Below are 18,853 nucleotides of genomic sequence, written 5' to 3'. Positions count from 1 at the left end.
TTGGCTGATAAAACTTATTAGGCAATTTATCTTTCATCCCTTAGATCCACACATGTGTCCTTCCAAAATCTGAGCAGTTAAAGGGTATTGTTGCAGGGAAATGACGGTGAACCTCAGCTCTTCATCTTCTTTAAGGAATGAGTGCAATCAAGAGACAGAATTTCGTGCAAAATAAAACAGCCAGAAATTTATTAGTAAAAGAAAGTGCACTCTGAGACACGGAGAGGGCTCACCCAAGAGAGGGAAGCAGGCCCACCTTACATTGCATGAAGGCTTTTATTTCTACTGATAGAATTGCCTCCCCCTCTCCCTTCTCTTATTTCTCTTTCTCCCCCTGAGGTGCCTAGTCCTCTGGTATTTAGCGATCCATTTCTCTGATTTGGGGGCATATGTAAACACATCCCCTTGGAGTGTGTGAATACCTGGAATCCTGTTGGTTAGTAAGGTGTTGGAGACAAACAGGACTATGTTCTCTGATAAGCAGGTTGTCTTCTTCTCCTCTAATGCATTTCTTTCATTTAGGGGCACGTGTAAACACATTCCCTTGACTTAGGGGCATGTTTAAGCCTGGAATCCTGATAGGCAGCTGCAAGGGGTCTTGACCCAAATAGGAGCTGCTGCAAGGGGCTTTCTAACCAGGGCTAAGTGTTTTGTTCCTTCTCCTACTCATTTCTATCTATCTACCTACTCTATCAGTATGATCTTTAAAGGAGAGAGAGTTTGGTAAAGGGAATAAAAGTAACTACTGCACTCTACTATAACCTCTACAAGAATCAGTTCTCAGTAATTTGTTATAAGCATAATTTGATTTATCAACAGTCCTTAATTATTTCAGAAGGTAGGGGGTTGATTAAATCTAAATTGATGGCAGGCAAGAATTCTACCACTGAACCACCAATGCTTGGATAAACAAAAGAACAAGACAAACAAATGAGAAACAGAAACTCATAGACACAGACAATAGTTTAGTGGTTGCCAGAGGGTAAGGGGGTGGGGGGTGGAAGATGAGGGTAAGGGGGATCAAATATATGGTGATGGAAGGAGAACTGACTGGGTGGTGAACACACAATGGGATTTATAGATGATGTAATGCAGAATTATACACCTGAAATCTATGTAATTTTGCTAACAATTGACACCCCAATAAATTTAAAAAATTAAAAAATCCAAAAATCTAAATTGATGTGTGTTTTTTTCTGAATTTTAAAATTGAAATACTATTTGCTTAAGATGTTTTTGCTTTTGTTATCCTATTTAAAATAATTTTTCTCCAACACTAACTGGCCATCATTTATTCTACTTCATGACAAGAAGGCTTATAGATAGATGTAAACCAAATAGAAAAAAATTATTAATTCATCTGAAATGACTTAGTTAATTGGAACTTGAGAAGAGGTGTCTATTTGCCAACCACATTATACTTTCTCCTTTTGCTTGGTAACCCAATATTAATTTTTACCACGTCACACTTCTTTCTGCAATAAAAATATACATTTCTCAGTATTCCATGCAGATATATATGCCTTATGACTAGGTTATGGACAATGAGATGCAAAAAGAGTAACCAGAAAAAAGAAAGAACTCACTAAAATTACAACTATAATAGCTGATACACGAAGTTCAATTGAGTTAGAAGATGACAATGTGAAAAGTTTCCTAGAAAGAAAAGGAAAAAGAAAGATGAAAAAAGAGAAACTACAAAAACATAGGGGATCAATCCAGGAGGTTCTACATTCATTTAGGAAATATACCAATTAGGAGACCAAATGGCAGAGAAGGAAGAAGAATGAAATCTTAACATCTGCAACAACATGGATGGACCTAGAAAATATTATGCTAAGTGAAATAAGTCAGACAGAGAAAGACAAACACCATATGATCTCACTTATATGTGGACTCTAAGGAACAGAATAAATGAGCAAACTAAACAGAAATAGTCTCAGGGATATAGAGAAAAAAACTGATGGTTGCTAGATGGGAGTGAGGTAGGGATAAGGGAGAAGGTGAAGGGATTAGAAAGCACAGAATAGTAGCCACAATATTGCCACAGGGATATGAAAGACAGTTTGGGAAATATAATCAATAATGTAAAGATTTCATAGGGTGTCAGATGGGCACTTGTCTTATTAGGGAGACCACTTCATGGACGGTGTATATGCCTGACCACTGCACTATACACCTCTAGCTGAAGGTGAATAATATCGAATGTCAACTATAATTTAATATATACATAGTCACAGGATATGGAGTACAGTGTAGGGAATGGAATTGTAACAGCTATATACGATGTCAGAGGGGTAGTAGATTGGGGAGGGAGTGTTAACAGTTTGTGAGGGATGTAAAAGTCTAACTATTACATTGCTTTGTACACCTGAAACTAAAAAAAAGGGGGGGGGGGAATAAATACAAGGATATTTCCCAGAAACAGAGGGCACAATTCTCAAGTTTTAAATGACTCACTGCATCTCTAGCTAAAGGAATGGGATAAGATCATACACAGAGGAATAACAACACTGCAGGTTAGACCAGTGTTTCTCAAATGTTAATACGCATGCAGATAACCTGGAGATCTTGTTAAAATGCAGATTCTAATTCAGTAGGTCTGAGGTGGAACCAGAAGTCTTCTGTTCCAACAAGCTCTCAGATGCTGCTGCTGTTCCTGGTTTTGTCTATACTTTGAGTTACAAAATGCCAGCAGATAGGAGTCAATTCCCTAGAATTTTCAGGAGAAAATGTGTTGAAACCCAGAATTCTATGTCCTGCCAATTTACGAGTCAAGTTAGAAGGTAGAATAAAGATATTTCCAATGCAAGGACCCCAGATATGATCTCCTATTTGAAGCTAGCAAAATCAGGGATGAACTGAGAAGGAGAAAGATATCAGACCTAGCAAAAAGCAATTTAGTGTTGCAAAATGGTGACTTTGGTCACAAGACTTAGAGAGCAGTATGATGGAAAACCTAAATCGCTGTGTAAGAAAATAATAAAGCAGTAATCAATTCCAGGAAAATCAATATAAACTGCACAAGAGATGATTCATAATCACAGTATACCACTTGGGTCAGGAGTGATCTATTTTATTTTTATCACATATGAGCAAATACCACACTGACAAATGTAAAAATAAGCAAAAATTATATGTATGTATAAATACATATCTCATCTAGATTTTTACATATATAATATGTATATATCAATTTGTATAACTTACATATGTAATTGTTTTCCTGTAACTAGATACAACCACAGAAGTAAAAGCTACAAGAATTAAAAATCATTGCTTCTGCAGAGCAAATGGATCAAGAGTAAGATAAATTAGGAATGGGAGACTGCTTAAATTAGTTTTAAACTTTTCAGTATTATTTTACTTTTATACAATAAGAAAATATTACAGTGATGAAAATAAGAATAAAATACAAAAATAAAACAATCTGTATAGATCCTATTTTAATATAATCAAATCTAAAATACAATTATGAGACAAAAAACCTCTATACTTATTACTGTAGATATGTTAATGTAGGACATTATCTTTGATAAAAATCTGACCTGGAATGTACAAAATTATATCAATTTATTAATTCAAAATAAAATGATAGACTTTAAAATATATTTTTAAGTATTGGTAATAGTGGTAACTTTAAATGTTAGGCCATGAAACTCATTTTATATATATTTGCACTTTAATTGTAGTTGAAGAAGCAACTGGAGGGCTAATGTTTAGTTTACAATTTTAAAAGTTCCTACATTTTATGTTTTCTACTTGAGGATCTCCAAAGGGAAATCTAAAACACACATGTGAAATTAATCAGTTTATTATTTTGAGCTTGGAAAATATCAAATGTAATTGACATTACAAATAGAGACATTCAAATTTTGGTGCAATTATTTCCTGATTTTAAAAAATATAGTTTTAAATACAATTTAATAATTTTAGAATTCATGAAATAATATTTTATTTATTCAATAATGATGAGACATTCTTATAGGCTGTAATAATTTTTAAATGAAAACAATAGTGTTTTCTGTTTATAGATTACACAACTTTGGTGATACTAACACATTAATATAATATTAATATTTAATTAATAATATTAATATTATATTAATATTTTATCTGAATCTGGGCCTTGGAGTCAGATTTTTTTTAATTTAGAATTTTCTAGATTTTAGAAAGATAATTAGTGACAGATTTCATATTTGACCTAATACTTCCAGTGCAGTGAGGTCTATGGCAGCATCTTATAATTAAGTTTATTACTGTCTGCCTACATATAAATATTCATATTGTGTGGGATAAATTGAGACTATATAGACCCTCAAGTTCGTTACAAGACCTTCTGGTTAATTTTGCCACTGATTGGATTTAGGTTCAGGTTTTGCCGACATATTTGTTAGGAACCCATTTTTCTGTTTTTAGAAGCTTTTGGCATTTGGAATTGTAGATAAGGAAATGTGGACCTGGATAGTCAAGAATTGAAAGTGAAATGCTTGTCATCAGAAATGTGCAAAAAATTATTCTTAAAGTGCTTTGTTTGTTCTTTACAGATCATGTAATTTGCCTAGTTGCGCAGACATTGTATTTGCTTTAGAATCTAGACTTTCTACCAAAATATCCTTGACAAGATTATTTCTGAGAATATTGATATACAAGGTGTGATCACATAATATGGTGAATGTTTAAATTAAAAAACAATTACAGTAAAAGGCATTGTCATTAATCCCCCTCAAAATACTCCCCCTCTCTTTGAACACGCTTAGCTCATTGTTCTTGCCACTTTTTGAAGCAGTTCTGAAAGTCCGCTTTCGTGAGTGTTTTTAGTAACACTGTTGTGGCTGCCTTGATGTCCTGAATCATTTTGACTTTGGGGAAGAGCCAGAAGTCACATGGTGCCAGATTAGTAGATAAGGAAACACCACAATGCTTTTATTTGACAGAAATTGCCATATACCAGAAGCGATGTGTGACACAGAGCTTTGTCATGATGGAGGATAATTTAAGGCACACTTTAAAACACATCTTCCCTCAACGGTAGCTCACACCCAAATGATTGCACTGAACAAGTTGAAGCTTATCACAAACTGTTACTACTAAGGTTCAACCTGCCTCTTCCCATAGTGAAGATCACTGCCTTTCTGTTGGATGGCACTGGGCAGCACCATTCATCCTATTTTGTGATCACAATGGAAAGGTTCCAGGTTACACATCGCTTCTGGTATACGGCAATTTCTGTCAAATAAAAACATTACTGTGTGTCCTCATCCACCTTATTCACTGGATCTGGTACCATGTGACTTCTGGCTCTTCCCCAAGGTCCAAATGACCATGAAAGTTAAATGTTTTGAATCGATTCAGGACATTGAGGCAGCCATGACAGTGCAACTAAAGACACTCCTGAAAGAGGACTTTCAGAACTGCTTCAGTAAGTGGCAAGAATGATGAGGTAAGTGTGTTCTAAACTAGAGGGAGGATTTTGAGGGGGATTAATGGCAATGTGTCTTTTACTGTAATAAATATTTTTTATTTAAACATTCACCAGTATTGTTTTATCACACCTCATATCTATAAAGACATATACTGTCTATTTTTGAAAAGAGACATGCCAGAACTCCTAAAGTATATACGTGTCAAAAAGGAGATTTAGTAAGAGTTCTTACCTGAGGTACTACCAATATACTCTTTTAAATTTTAAAATTTAAGTTAAATAATTTTGCTACAAATTTATATATATACAAAAATTTGAGGTAATCAAGAGACTTTTTTTAAATATTGAAGGAAAATGAATATATACATTATTAATCCTTAATTAAGGATGATTGAAAGATTATTGTTATATTAATAACTATGTCAGGAATATTATTGTTATATTAATAACTATGTTATTAACATATTGTTATAATTGTGATTAATTATTGTTATATTAATAACTATGTCAGCCTATATTTAAAGAACACTTGCTCTGATGCAGATATTTTAAAAGCAACTTCATATATTTTATATCATTAGTTCTTACAACAACTTTATGAGATATGTATTGTTCTCATTTAATAGATTAAATGCAGAGGCTTTAAATACTTTGTCCAAAATTTCACAGCTAACAAGTATTAACCAGAATATGGAATCCAATCTCTCTATTGAATATAATATATTTAGGATTAAAAAAAAATCTATGCTGGAAATCAAATTACTTATATTAGTTGCTATATAAGTAAATTACCCAAATTATATAATTTTCAATTCAACAGCCAATTGAATGTATCATACTGATATAAACATTAAAAATAGTGGGGCATAGTTCGGCTAGAGATGTTACAGCAGACTGTCTGATTTTTCCCTCACCCTACAGAGTGATTGTCACATACTCAATAATTGTATGTTGAATTAAAGCATTGGGCTATTAAAAAAAATGTGGAGTACATAGTTTTTGTCCTCAAATAAAGAACTTGCACACCATCATATGACACAAGTTTTACTGTCAGTTGGAGTAAGTTGGGTGGGAGCCCAGATCGTCTCAGGTTTTTATTACTGAGAAATATACCATAAGGTTCATCGACAGACTGTTTCAACAACTTGGCTAAGTAAATAACACTTTCTTTTTAATAACTGCTACATGGCATACTTGTTTTTATACACTTTAACTGAGGTAAAATAATATTTTCATATTGACAAATTGTAACTCACAACCTATTAATACACTGTTCAAGAAAATTAGAAAACAGTTTTAAAAAGAAATGATAATTCAGAATGAAATTATGCCATAGTATTAGCAAAAGTTATACTGGTATTGGTCACAGGAGTATTTTCTCAGTATCTTTACTTCTTTGTGTTTTATGTTTTTTGTATGCTCATGTAAAAATATTAGAATATAAAACTTACAACAAATTGTTTAAAATGTGACAATTTCAAAAGAAGTGAAAATAATTCTTTAGTGCAAAGATTCAAGAAAAGTTAAAACCTTACTTAAATTAGGTCAAGGATTTTAGAAAGTACAAGAGTAGGATAAAAACATGTATTTCCCTAAAATTACTATCATTTAAATATTTATTTCAATAGCTAAAACGTTTGATTTACACATTTAAATAAATTCTTAACTATAAGATAGTAAAGGCTAAAACATTAAAACAGTACAAATAAAAAAAATCTTTTTCTGAATGCCATGTTCTGGAAGGAAATACATTACATTTAGAGTCTGCCTTCCCCCTTTGAACAGAATTGGCTGTCATTTCACTGTGTGGAAGTAAAAAAATGAAGATGACTATTTTCCTATAACATTTGGAAATATATTCCACATGCTAAATGAGAAGAATGAGACAAAGGCATATTCTTTATTTAAATTATCATAAAATAGTTTATTGATCCAAGATGTAATATTTCCTGAATCCATTTGTTAAAACTTCTGGTAATTGTCTGTAAATTTTTTATTGTGTCAAACATTTAAACATATGTAAAATTATTACAATCGATGAATTTAAAATAATTCTATTTAATAACTGAATAAACCCATAAAACAAAAACTATTCAGGTAAATATTCTATTTGGTAGATGTATAAATTCTGGAAAACAGACTGAAGTGCCTATTTTAAAATAGATTGAATTCTGTTTTGTCTTTATCTTATTTGACCGGTCTGTGGTATTAAATACTGTTTACAAAGATTTCACTTATCTTTTTGTTGTCATTGTTCATTTACATTAATTTCTAAATTATAAACTTTTACTTATTAAAAATAGCAAAATAAAGATATACAAAATAAAGTGTGAAAACCTTTTGATTATCACTCCTCATTCACCTCAGGAGTAACCACTATTAACATTTTTTATATATCTCCAGAAGTACTTTTATAAACACATGAATGTGAATTGCCATATATTACTATTAATTTCTCATCTTTTTACAGAATATATGTCCTATATGATTTCTGTTTGTTTTCTAAATGTATTAAGATTTTCTTTATGGCCAAATACATAGCCAATTTTGAGATGTATTTCATTAATATTTGTTGTATACAAAGTTTGCTATCTACATGTAATGAGACGTTAAATTGATAACAGACATAAAAATAAGGTTAGAATTTACAAAGGAAATGTTTTAAAGGCCAACTAGATGAAGTTAATCTGGACACTGGAGCTAATTTGAGAAATACAGATAACTGGAGAATGGAGAAAGGGACCTTCACCTTCCCCTTAAACTTAGGACAGAGGACTTCCAGGGTAAAACTGGGGAGAACTTGAAATACATTCTCTGTGGTGGAGAGACATAGCTGTGTAGTGCATGTCTGAGAATGCTGAGAGAGCCTGGGGGAGCAGAGTGCTCTGGGGCCAAAGCCTGATGTCAGGGCTTCTGATGCATGACTGTTCCCCACTGACCAGATATACAGACCTCGTAGTGAGATCGTGCTGGCCCGAGGCTGTTTTAAAATCTAACCAAAGATCTTTTAGAAGAATGAAGAGATTCTAATAGCAAGATGGTAGAAGCAAATGCCATCTGTCGAGTGACTATACAAGGAGTTATAGGAGAACATCTAGAATAGAGATGCGTCAGCCTGGCCAAGAAAACCAGTAGGGAGAGTATCCCAGTGCCCAGCAATGAGATTCTCTTAAAAATGCATAAAACAACTCTCAAGCATCAGTTAACCCATCTTTGAAACACAGAGAGCCTGAAGTCAGCTAGCCAGCAAAGACTTCTCCATTCTCCTTGCGTCCTTTGGGATTCTTGTTACTAATTTGTATTTTATTTTATTCACTTTTGTTATTGGAAAAATCAAATACCTTCAAAGGTTTGAATATTCACCTTCCTGATTTTCCTGTATGATATTCTTAGGAAAAAGCATGAAATCAATGTAATCTGTATAATTTTTTACATTTTGTACCAATTTTTATCCCAGTAAGAAAATAATAAACTTCATTTTTTATTGTTTTGTTTTAATCACAACTTCTGAATTATAGTAATTAGCTTCACTGTGAATGCCGCAGATCAGGAACTCTGTACAGTATCATTTGTTAGTGTAATAACAGAGAGTTTAGGCATAACACATAATGTATTCAAGAATGTCACAGACATAACAATGATTACCAACTAATTTCAAATCAACATACTTTCTCCATGAAACAAATCAGTTCTTCCATGCTGGATGCTGTAATGGTGCTAATACGAGACGATTTACCTTTAGGACATTTTTGGTAAAGGAAGTCAGTGGGTAAATTTCTGAGTGGGAGAGGGATTAATTCTAACTGAGAGAACAAAACAAAGGGTTTTGACATTCTTTCCTAAATGATTAATTTAAGCTTTGGGCAAATAAACAGTAACAGGTAACATACACTGAGTGTCTACTAAGAGCCATGCTCTAAATCAAGCAATTTATATGTTACTTCATTTAATTATCACAGGTATTACTACCATTTAAAAATGAGGAAACAGTGGCTCAGAAAAGTTAAATATCTTTCCCAGGATCACACTGCTATTGAAGGGTAGAGTGATCCATTGTTGTCTTTGGAAACTGCATCATCACAGGGGAAGGTCTGACCCCAGCTTCTCCAAAAGTTTTAGCAGTGGTTGTAATTGAGCATACACATTCAGAGTCAATTCACCTCTCTCACTTCAGAAGTCAGGGGTGAATTGTACACTGGAACTGCCACATTTAGTGGGAGGTAAGCAGAGCGCTACAGAAACCCACTCCTCTCTATTCCACAACACCCACAGCCTGACCACCACTCTCTACCCTGAGTCCTGTAGGCCAGACCTCATCCTGCCCTTCTACCTATTGTCAGCCTCATGATAAGCCCCGGCTCCTAAGGCTTCCATGCCCTATTTCATGTCCTTTCCTCTCTCTCCAACTCTAACTCTTTCTCTCTGTCCTCTGGATTTCTTGGTCCATTTTAATCCTTAATTTGATTAACCTCAAACCAGATTACCTTGTCACCTCTATAGCTCTCTCAAATTGTGGCTTGTTTTTATTTGCCTGTTTGTTTTATATTTCTCCTTAGAGCCCTGTCCTACCAGACTTAGCTATTGTCTGAGCATCATTTTGTCCACCATTAATCTCCCCACACCCTTCTCTGAAACCTATATTTGAATCCCACGTCATCAGATTAATACCCTACTACTATCATTCATCTTCAGGTAATTGCCTTTCATTTCCTCGTGATCTTAATTCCATACTCACTCTTTCTTTCTGATATCACTCCTGTTCTTATTTTATAAGTAGATGGTCTTTCTAGCACCCTTCCTTTCCTCCAATACTCCTGTTTGCCACACTTGCTTAGCTACTCACTCCTATGGCAATTCCTTAGACCTTGCTGTTACTGATAAATGAAGCCCTGTATAATTTTAACTATGCATCCCAAGTACTAACCAATATCTTTGACCTTTTGAGCTCATTCTCTCTGGAACCCTAAGGCCAATAATCGAGCAGTCCTACTGGGACCTTGAATCCACCTATTCTCTCAACATTCACTGCCCTTACCTCATTAATATCCTTTTACCCTCATTACCCAGATTAAACATTAAGGTCAGTCACTCCTTATACAGTTACTATGTAGCTGTAGCCTAAAACCAATGCTTTCTGTTTCCTTATATCTACTTATTATTAAACAAATTCTTACAAATAAGGGAGTGTTTATTGTAAGAACAAGGTATATACTACACAAAAATATTAAGGTACTACTTTGGGTTTGGAAGGGTATATAAGGAAGTAGCTGTTGAGATTTGGGATAAAGTTTGAGTACCCAAAGGCTATTATCATTAATCTTCCTAGACTTTTGGCTTTCTCAACTAAGAGAACGTGGCATGCGAAGAATAACAGTTATGTACGAAACACATGACAGTTTTACCAGTCCCTTGGAAAGTATATGACAGAGCAAAGATGTGGCAAAGACTGGAATTTTGAGTGTGACCTAGATATCATGCCAAATTGGGGCTTCTCTTGAATATCCTAAATCTGAATATTGAAGCCCACGTGTTCATACATGCCTATGGAAGGAAAGAGTGATATGACCATAACTATGTGGAAAATACCAAACCTATTTACTTAAACAGTCTCATTTTCTAAGGGCGGTATCAGAAAGAAAAAAGGACAGACTTCTCCCAGCAGAAAGGGGCCTTATCCAGGTGGAAACAGAAAGCAGAAGACAGCCTGATGCATTCATAGTGGAAGAGTAGGTGAGAAAGACAGTGTTACTCATAAGGTAAATTGATGTACTGAATGTGACCCAATTGTTTTATATTCTGAGCAATTTGATTAGTGATTCCTCTTCCCGGAAAGAGGAAGCGCTCGAGAGAGGAGAATTTGAATGGGGAGGGTCAGAAGTATTCATTTGTTCATTCAGTATATTAATTTAATACACTTTATGGTGTTTGGTACTGAAGCTACAATGATAAATTCAATAAAGTCCGTATCCTTAAAGGGAATACATTTTAAAAGGGGGTGATATGCTACTGAAAGCAGTAAACTGTGGTTAATGCTATGGCTATATAAAACTTCACGGGAACCTAAACAAATTAAAGTCATTTTTGAGGTGTTGGAAAGGAGATGAGCTTGTTGGCAGAGGCTTTTCAAGATAGACCTTTAGCTGGGGGAGCATTTGGGGTATATAGCAATTCTCTAGACAATGGAGATAGGGAAGAACATTTCAGTGGATAGAACTATATGGGAAATGAATACAGGCTAGGCCACTGTAATTAAGAGAGACAAATCTATAATTACTTCAAGTAGATAAATGTATCTTTAATTATTATCTTGTTAGGTAGACCAAGGCTTTGTTTGTGATTTAGTGGTGCCAAAGATTATTTCTTCTATCTTTGTCCTGTCACACTCAAAATTAACTTTTCATCTTGTGATACAAGATGGCTCCTCTTTCTACCATCACACACTCTTTCTAAGAGCAAAGTAAAATCAAACAAAAATCCCATTCATCTACAGAACCACTCTGGACATATCATACATTTCTTTTACTCCCTTGGCCATATCTTAGCCAGATGGTTACATTTAGGCACAAGGGAGGATGGGAAATGCCATCTTCTGGTAGTCCAGGAGCCCAGCTAAATTTCTGGAGGTTCCATTAAAAAAGAGGAAGAAGATGGTTATGGGAGAAAAGAAGCAGTCATTGCTACAGTACAAGAGTGAATTTCCCCCAAATATCTTCTTTATTGTATAAATATGCTTAAGTTTTCATATAGAATTTTTAATGCTCTGTATTAAATGAAAGACAAACTTTGGACAAAATGGTAGGAAAAATATCCTAATATTTTAATCTCTGCTCCGAGTTATTGATTTCAATTCAAAGTTGGCGAATATATAAGGAACTCATACAATTCAACAACAAAAGGACAAAAATCCAATTGAAAAATGGGCAGAGGACATGAGCAGAAACTTCTCCTAACAAGACATACAAATGGCCAACAGTTATATTAAAAAGTGCTCAATGTCACTAGCTATTAGGGAAATGTAAATCAAAACCACAATGAGCTATCACGTCACACCTGTTAGAATGACTATCATCAACAAGACAAATAATAACAAGTGTTGGACAAGCTGTGGAGAAAAAGGAACCCTCATTCACTGTTGGTAGAAATGTAAATTGGTACAGCCACTATGGAAAACAGTATGGAGGTTCCTCAAAAAATTAAGAATAGGGTGGCCGTATGAGCACCACTCTGGTTGGAGCGTGGTGCTCATAACACCAAGGTCACCGGTTCATGTGGGCCAGGGAGCTGAGCCCTCCACAACTAGAGTGAAAACAAGGGCTTGACTTGGAGCTGATGGGTCCTGGGAAAACACTGTTCCCCAATTAAAAGAAAAATGAGTATACATTAAACAAAATTAAGAATAGAATTACCATATGACCCAGAAATCCCTCTCCTGAGTATCTACCCCAAAAATCTGAAAATATTTATATGTAAAAATATATGTACTCTGATGTTCATTGCAGCTTTATTTATGGTGGCCAAGACATGGAAACAAAAGTGTCCTTCGATAGATGATTGGATCAAGAAGATGTAGCATATATACACAATGGAATATTACTCTGTCATACAAAAAGATGAAATACTTTCATTTGTGACAACATGGATGGACCTTGAGATTATTACACTAAGCGAAATAAGTCAGACAGAAAAAGTCGAGAACCATATGACTTCACTCATATGTGGGATATAAAACTGAAAGCAACAAAGGAACAAGACAAACAAATAAAGAAACAAATAAAGACACAGTCAACAGTTTAGTGGTTACTAGAGGGTAAGGGGGGAGGGAGGATGGCAGAAGAAGGTAAAGGGTGTCAAATATATGGTGATGGAAGGACTCTGGGTGGTGAGCACACAATGTAGATGATGTACTATAGAATTGTACATTTGAAACCTATGTAATTTTACTAACCATTGTAAAAAAATAGGAATAATAATAATAATAATAATAATAAATGAAGTTGGCAAATGGAGTGACATGATTGAGAGATAAACTTCCAAATACTTATGTTATGGTTAGTTTTTAATACACACTCTCCCCATCTTTCTGCTCTTTCTTTGGCACTGCTGAAATTCCTTTGATAATCTCTGTACCTCTTCTAATTGTTAAATAATTGTGGCTCAGTCTTGGACTCATTTTTCTTTTCAGTCAATATCCTCTCTCTAAAGACAATGTGCATTCACATGTCTTTGAACACCACTCATATGCTGAAAACTTCCAAACCTAGAGCTCCAGCTTAGACCTTTCATTTTAAGTTCAGATACGTAGATCCAGTTGCCTACTTGACACCTTCACTTGAATGTGTCTCAAACTGAGTATGCACCATGCTGTATTCTCGATTTCCCCATAAGTCTAAATCTGTTACACAGATCACTTTATCCCATTGTGCTAAAGCATTTAATTCCCATTCCTCTAGAATAAAATTTGAAAATTTTATCTTGTCTACAAGGTTCTTCATGATCAGAATCCCCCTCTCTCTTTAATCTCATTTCTCACCTCCATACATAGGAAACCCACTCAATTTGCTCCAGCACTTGGTTTCTGTGCATATCCTGGTCTTTCTTACTCCCAAATATTCGCACCGTGTCTTTTTCCTATCTCCCTGCCATGCTCGTCTCACTTTTAGCCTAGCTGCAATCTGCTTATCTTTGAGACTGCACCTTTACTATCATTTCCTGAGTCCTTCCTCAAAGAATCTCCAAATCTAAATCACACATCTTTCTTTTATTCTCCAAGTGATCATGATCTTTTGCTTCAGTACATTTATATAATTTTGTAGTCATATGTTTATGTCTGTTTTTCTCCAGAGAAGTAGTCCTTCTGATGGTATGGAGTCACTAACACAAACTCTTGTGAATGAAGAGGAAATTTTAAATTTGAAGGATCATCTCTTCCCTATCCTTTCACTTTCAAGGGTCTTTGGACAACTCTTTGGAAATCTGACTAAAGCCATTTTGCTGTCTTTGTGATTGCTTTTCTACAGTAATGTTATTCATTGGCTTGGAAAGTATTGGTGTCGCCTAGCCATTCCTCGGATTACAGTATATGCAGATCTTCAAAATTCAGCAAATGTTGATTTGCTTTCTAAAGTGTTTGTACTTCCATCAGCAGTTTATGAAAAATGCGAACTGATCCAGATTCACTTCAAAATGTCATTGTCAGTTTTAAATTTTTGCCAATTTAGAATGTGCAAAATTATACATCACCATGTTTTTAATTTGCATCTCCCTAATTACTAAAGAGGCTGAGCATATATTTAAATGCATACGGTCCCTCTGTATTTCCTCTTCAGTGAAATTAATTTTCATTACTTTTATCCATTTTTCCATTTGGGCTGTTTTTATTTTTCTTACTGATTTATAAAAAGTTTTAATATAGTTTGGGTATTAATAGTTGGTTATACAATGGATAAGTATCTTCTTCCCGTTGCAGTTTGGCTTAACTTTTATGGTGTCTTTGAACACAATTCTTAATTTGAATGTAAATTTTTAAGAATTATATTAACAAAATATGATTCCTGGACCTTGTTTGACACCTCTATTATTAGGTAAAATATTTAGAATTGTTCTATTTTATTGACAAAATGAAACTCTCACCATTTTTGGAGCCTCTCTTAATCATAATAATGCTTTCTGCCTAAAAATCTTTAATAATAATTATTTAGGGCAGTTTACCTTAGAGTTAGTACTTTATTATCTTTTTCTATTTTTTTAAACATGATTCTCTTTGTTTCTTTTAAAATGTATCTGAATAATCGCAGGGCCTCACGTCATAGAAATAGCTGTGTGAGGTGAGCCACCTGAAATCTCCCCTGAAATTTACAAAATCTGATTATTATCAGATTTTTCAGCAGAAACTCTACAAGCCAGGAAGGAGTGGACTCAACTATTCAAACAATTGAAAGAGGGAAATGATGATCCAAGAATAATATATCCAGCAAAGATATCCTTTAGATATGAAGGAGAAATAAAGACCTTTCCAGACATACAGAAGCTGAGGGAATTTTCTAAGATACTACTTGCACTATAAGAAATGCTGAAGGAGGCTTCAGTATTTATTGGCCTGTAACCAAAAAACAAAAGCATACAGAACCATGAGTAATACTATGAACAGACAGAAGCAAGAAATGGCAACCCCTACCCCAAAAATGACACTATACACTTAAACATAACATACAAAGAAGAAAAAAATACAAAACAAAACATTTAATAAAAGAGGAGAAAACAACTTGCTACTGCAGCACAGAAATCAACTCACAGCATAAATAGGGATAATTAGTGACAACAAAAAACTTAAAAGGGGAGTAAAGTTATGAGGCACAAAGGAATGAGGAAAGCAAGCATACTGAAAAAAATGGAATAGTCTAAACATCAAACTTTGTTTTACATTAACTTAATGGAAACCACTCAAAAAAAAAATTAAAAAATCCGGAACCGAAATATATAACATAAAAAAAGAAGATAGATGGAACATCATAGAATACCACCACACTGAAATAATAGACAGCAACAAAAAGCAAAGAGACAATGGAAACACCATCCTATCAGAAAACCAGAGATAGAATGATAGGAAATTCTCAAATATCAATAATCACCCTAAATGTAAATGGCTTGAACTCACCAATAAAAAGTCACAGAGTAGCAGATTGAATCAAAAAACTAAACCCAACCATATGCTGCCTCCAAGAGACACATCTCAGCTACAAGGACAAATATACACTCAAAGTGAAAATGTGGATACTGACCCTCCAAGCAAATTGGTATCCAGAGAAAAGCAAGTATAGTCATACTGATGTCAGATGAAACAGACTTTAGGATAAAAAAAGTAACGAGACAAAGATGAACATTTCATAATGATAAAGGGGACTATACAACAAGAAGACATAATAGTCATCAATATTTATGCCCCCAGTCAGGGAGCACTGAAATATACAAAGCAACTACTAACAGAACTAAAGGGAGAAATTGACCAAAATACAAATATAGTAGGGGACCAAAATACACCACTGACAGCTACGGATAGATCATCCAAACAGAAAATAAATAAAGAAATAATAGCTTTAAATTATACACTAGATGAAATGGACAAAAATGACATTTAAAGAGCACTTCATACTAGAACATCAGACTATACATTCTTTTCTAGTGTACATGGCACATTCTCAAGGATAGACCATATAGTGGGACATAAAACTAGCCTCAGCAAATTTAAGAAGATTAAAATCATCCCAAGCTGACTTCCGGAAAAATGGCGGCGTGAGGTGAGCCTCTGTAAAGCTCCCCTGGAATTTACAACGAATCGAACAACAAAAACTCCACAAAGGACTCCCTGCACAGCACACAGGCAACACGAAGAGGCCCACTACCGACTGAAATCACCTACAGGTGGGAGATTCGCGCGAGTGGAGGGAGGAGGAGGAAAGGGAGAAGTGCGCGGAGACGGAGACGCGCGGGCGGAGGACGCAGACCTAGCTCAGTGCGCCGAGCTCGCTGCTTCCCGGAACTACCGCAGCTGCGGGAGAGGGAAGAACTCGGACTGCTAGGGCTCCGCCAGGGCTCCACAGGGCTGAGGGGACAGCATATAACACGGCTGAACCCAACGCTCACGGCAGAGACCTCGGAGAAAAGACTGAGGGAAAAAGGCTGAAAACGGTGGTTTAAGCCCGCACTGCCGAGCAGAGAACGGAGCCTTAGGCACTGAGACTAGCCGCCCCCTCCCTCCCCTCCCAGAGCTCGCCCCGCCCCCACCTGCCCGGTGCTAGAAGCGAAACAGTAGCAGTGTCAGATCAAAACAACAGAAAATTTGCTGTTTTGAGAACTGTGGACTGCAAACACAATTTCACAGCCCAACTAGTTCCAGCAAAGGGGAGAGAGCTGTGGAAGCAGGACCAGCTGTGGTGGTGGTTGCCGCCATTGCTCTGGGCCACCTCTCACAACTCACCCGCCCTGACCCCACCTATCTGGGCGGATCCCTGCAGGAGTAAACAGAACTGCTGAAATACGGGCTCTGAATCAGGAGCTGGAAGAGCTTTGGAACATCAAAGCTCTCCGCATACCCACCGGGACACTGCGCCCTGTGACCTAGATGAACTATTAACAGAGGAGAAGCCTGTCTCCCAGGGAATCCCCCATTGTGTGAGAAGTTGGAATAGTGCAGAGAAAACATAGCACTACTGTGTGGGAGAAGGAAAATAAGTTGCAGTTGGAGAAATAATAAAACATTCTACCAACAAGTACTGGCAAACAAAAGAAAGACCGCTTTCTATCAACCTGTTGCAGAAGTCACTCCTGTAGATGTCTAGGAAGAGAAATAGTAAACCAGTAATCGCCATGAATAACCAAGGCAACAAGATAGCTCAGAAAGAAAGTGAAAAATCTCCAGAGAAGGCACTTAAAGATACAGAAATATGTGACTTAAATGACAGAGAATTCAAGATTGCAGTTCTGAAAAAACTCAACGAGATACAAGAAAACACAGATAGGCAGTTAAAGGAACTCAGAAACTCAATCAAAGAACAGCATGAGCATTTTACGAAAGAGATTGAAATCTTAAAAAGAACCAAATAGAATTTCTGGAGATTAAGAACTCAATAGAAGAAATTAAGAATGAAATAACCAGCTTAGGTAGTAGAGTTGACCAGATGGAGGAAAGAATCAGTGACATCGAAGATAGAAACCTGGAAATGACACAGAGAAGAAGAAAGAGACTTGAGACTTAAAAGAAATGAAAGAACTCTACAAGAACTTTCTGACTCCATCAGAAAGAGCAATATAAGAATAATGGGCATACCAGAAGGAGAAGAAAGAGAGAAGGAACAGAGAATATATTCAAACAAATTGTCGATGAGAACTTCCCAAATTTGTGGACAGAACTGGACCCTCGAATCCAAGAAGCAAATAGAACACCTAGTTACCTCAATCCCAACAGGCCTTCTCCAAGGCACATTGTATTGAAGCTGTCTAAAATCAACGACAAAGAAAGAATCCTCAAGGCAGCCAGGGAAAAGAAGACGGTAACTTACAAAGGAAAGCCCATTAGATTATCATCAGATTTTTCAGCAGAAACTCTACAAGCCAGGAGGAGTGGAACCAAATATTCAAACTATTGAAAGAGAGAAATCATGAGCCAAGAATAATATATCCAGCAAAGATATCCTTTAGATATGAAGGAGGAATAAAGACCTTTCCAGACATACAGAAGCTGAGGGAATTTTCTAATACACGACCTGCACTACAAGAAATACTAAAGGAGGCTATTCGACCACCATCAACAGGGACAATTTGTGGCAACCAAAACTCAAAAGGGGGGAGAGTAAAGGCCTGAACCGAAATATGGGAATGGAGAAAGTAAGCGTGCTGAAGAAAATGGAATACTCTAAATATCAAACTTTCTTT

This window comes from Rhinolophus sinicus, linkage group LG05 (assembly GCF_036562045.2).
Source record: "Rhinolophus sinicus isolate RSC01 linkage group LG05, ASM3656204v1, whole genome shotgun sequence".
NCBI lineage: Eukaryota > Metazoa > Chordata > Mammalia > Chiroptera > Rhinolophidae > Rhinolophus > Rhinolophus sinicus.
This window is presented reverse-complemented; position numbering follows the sequence as displayed.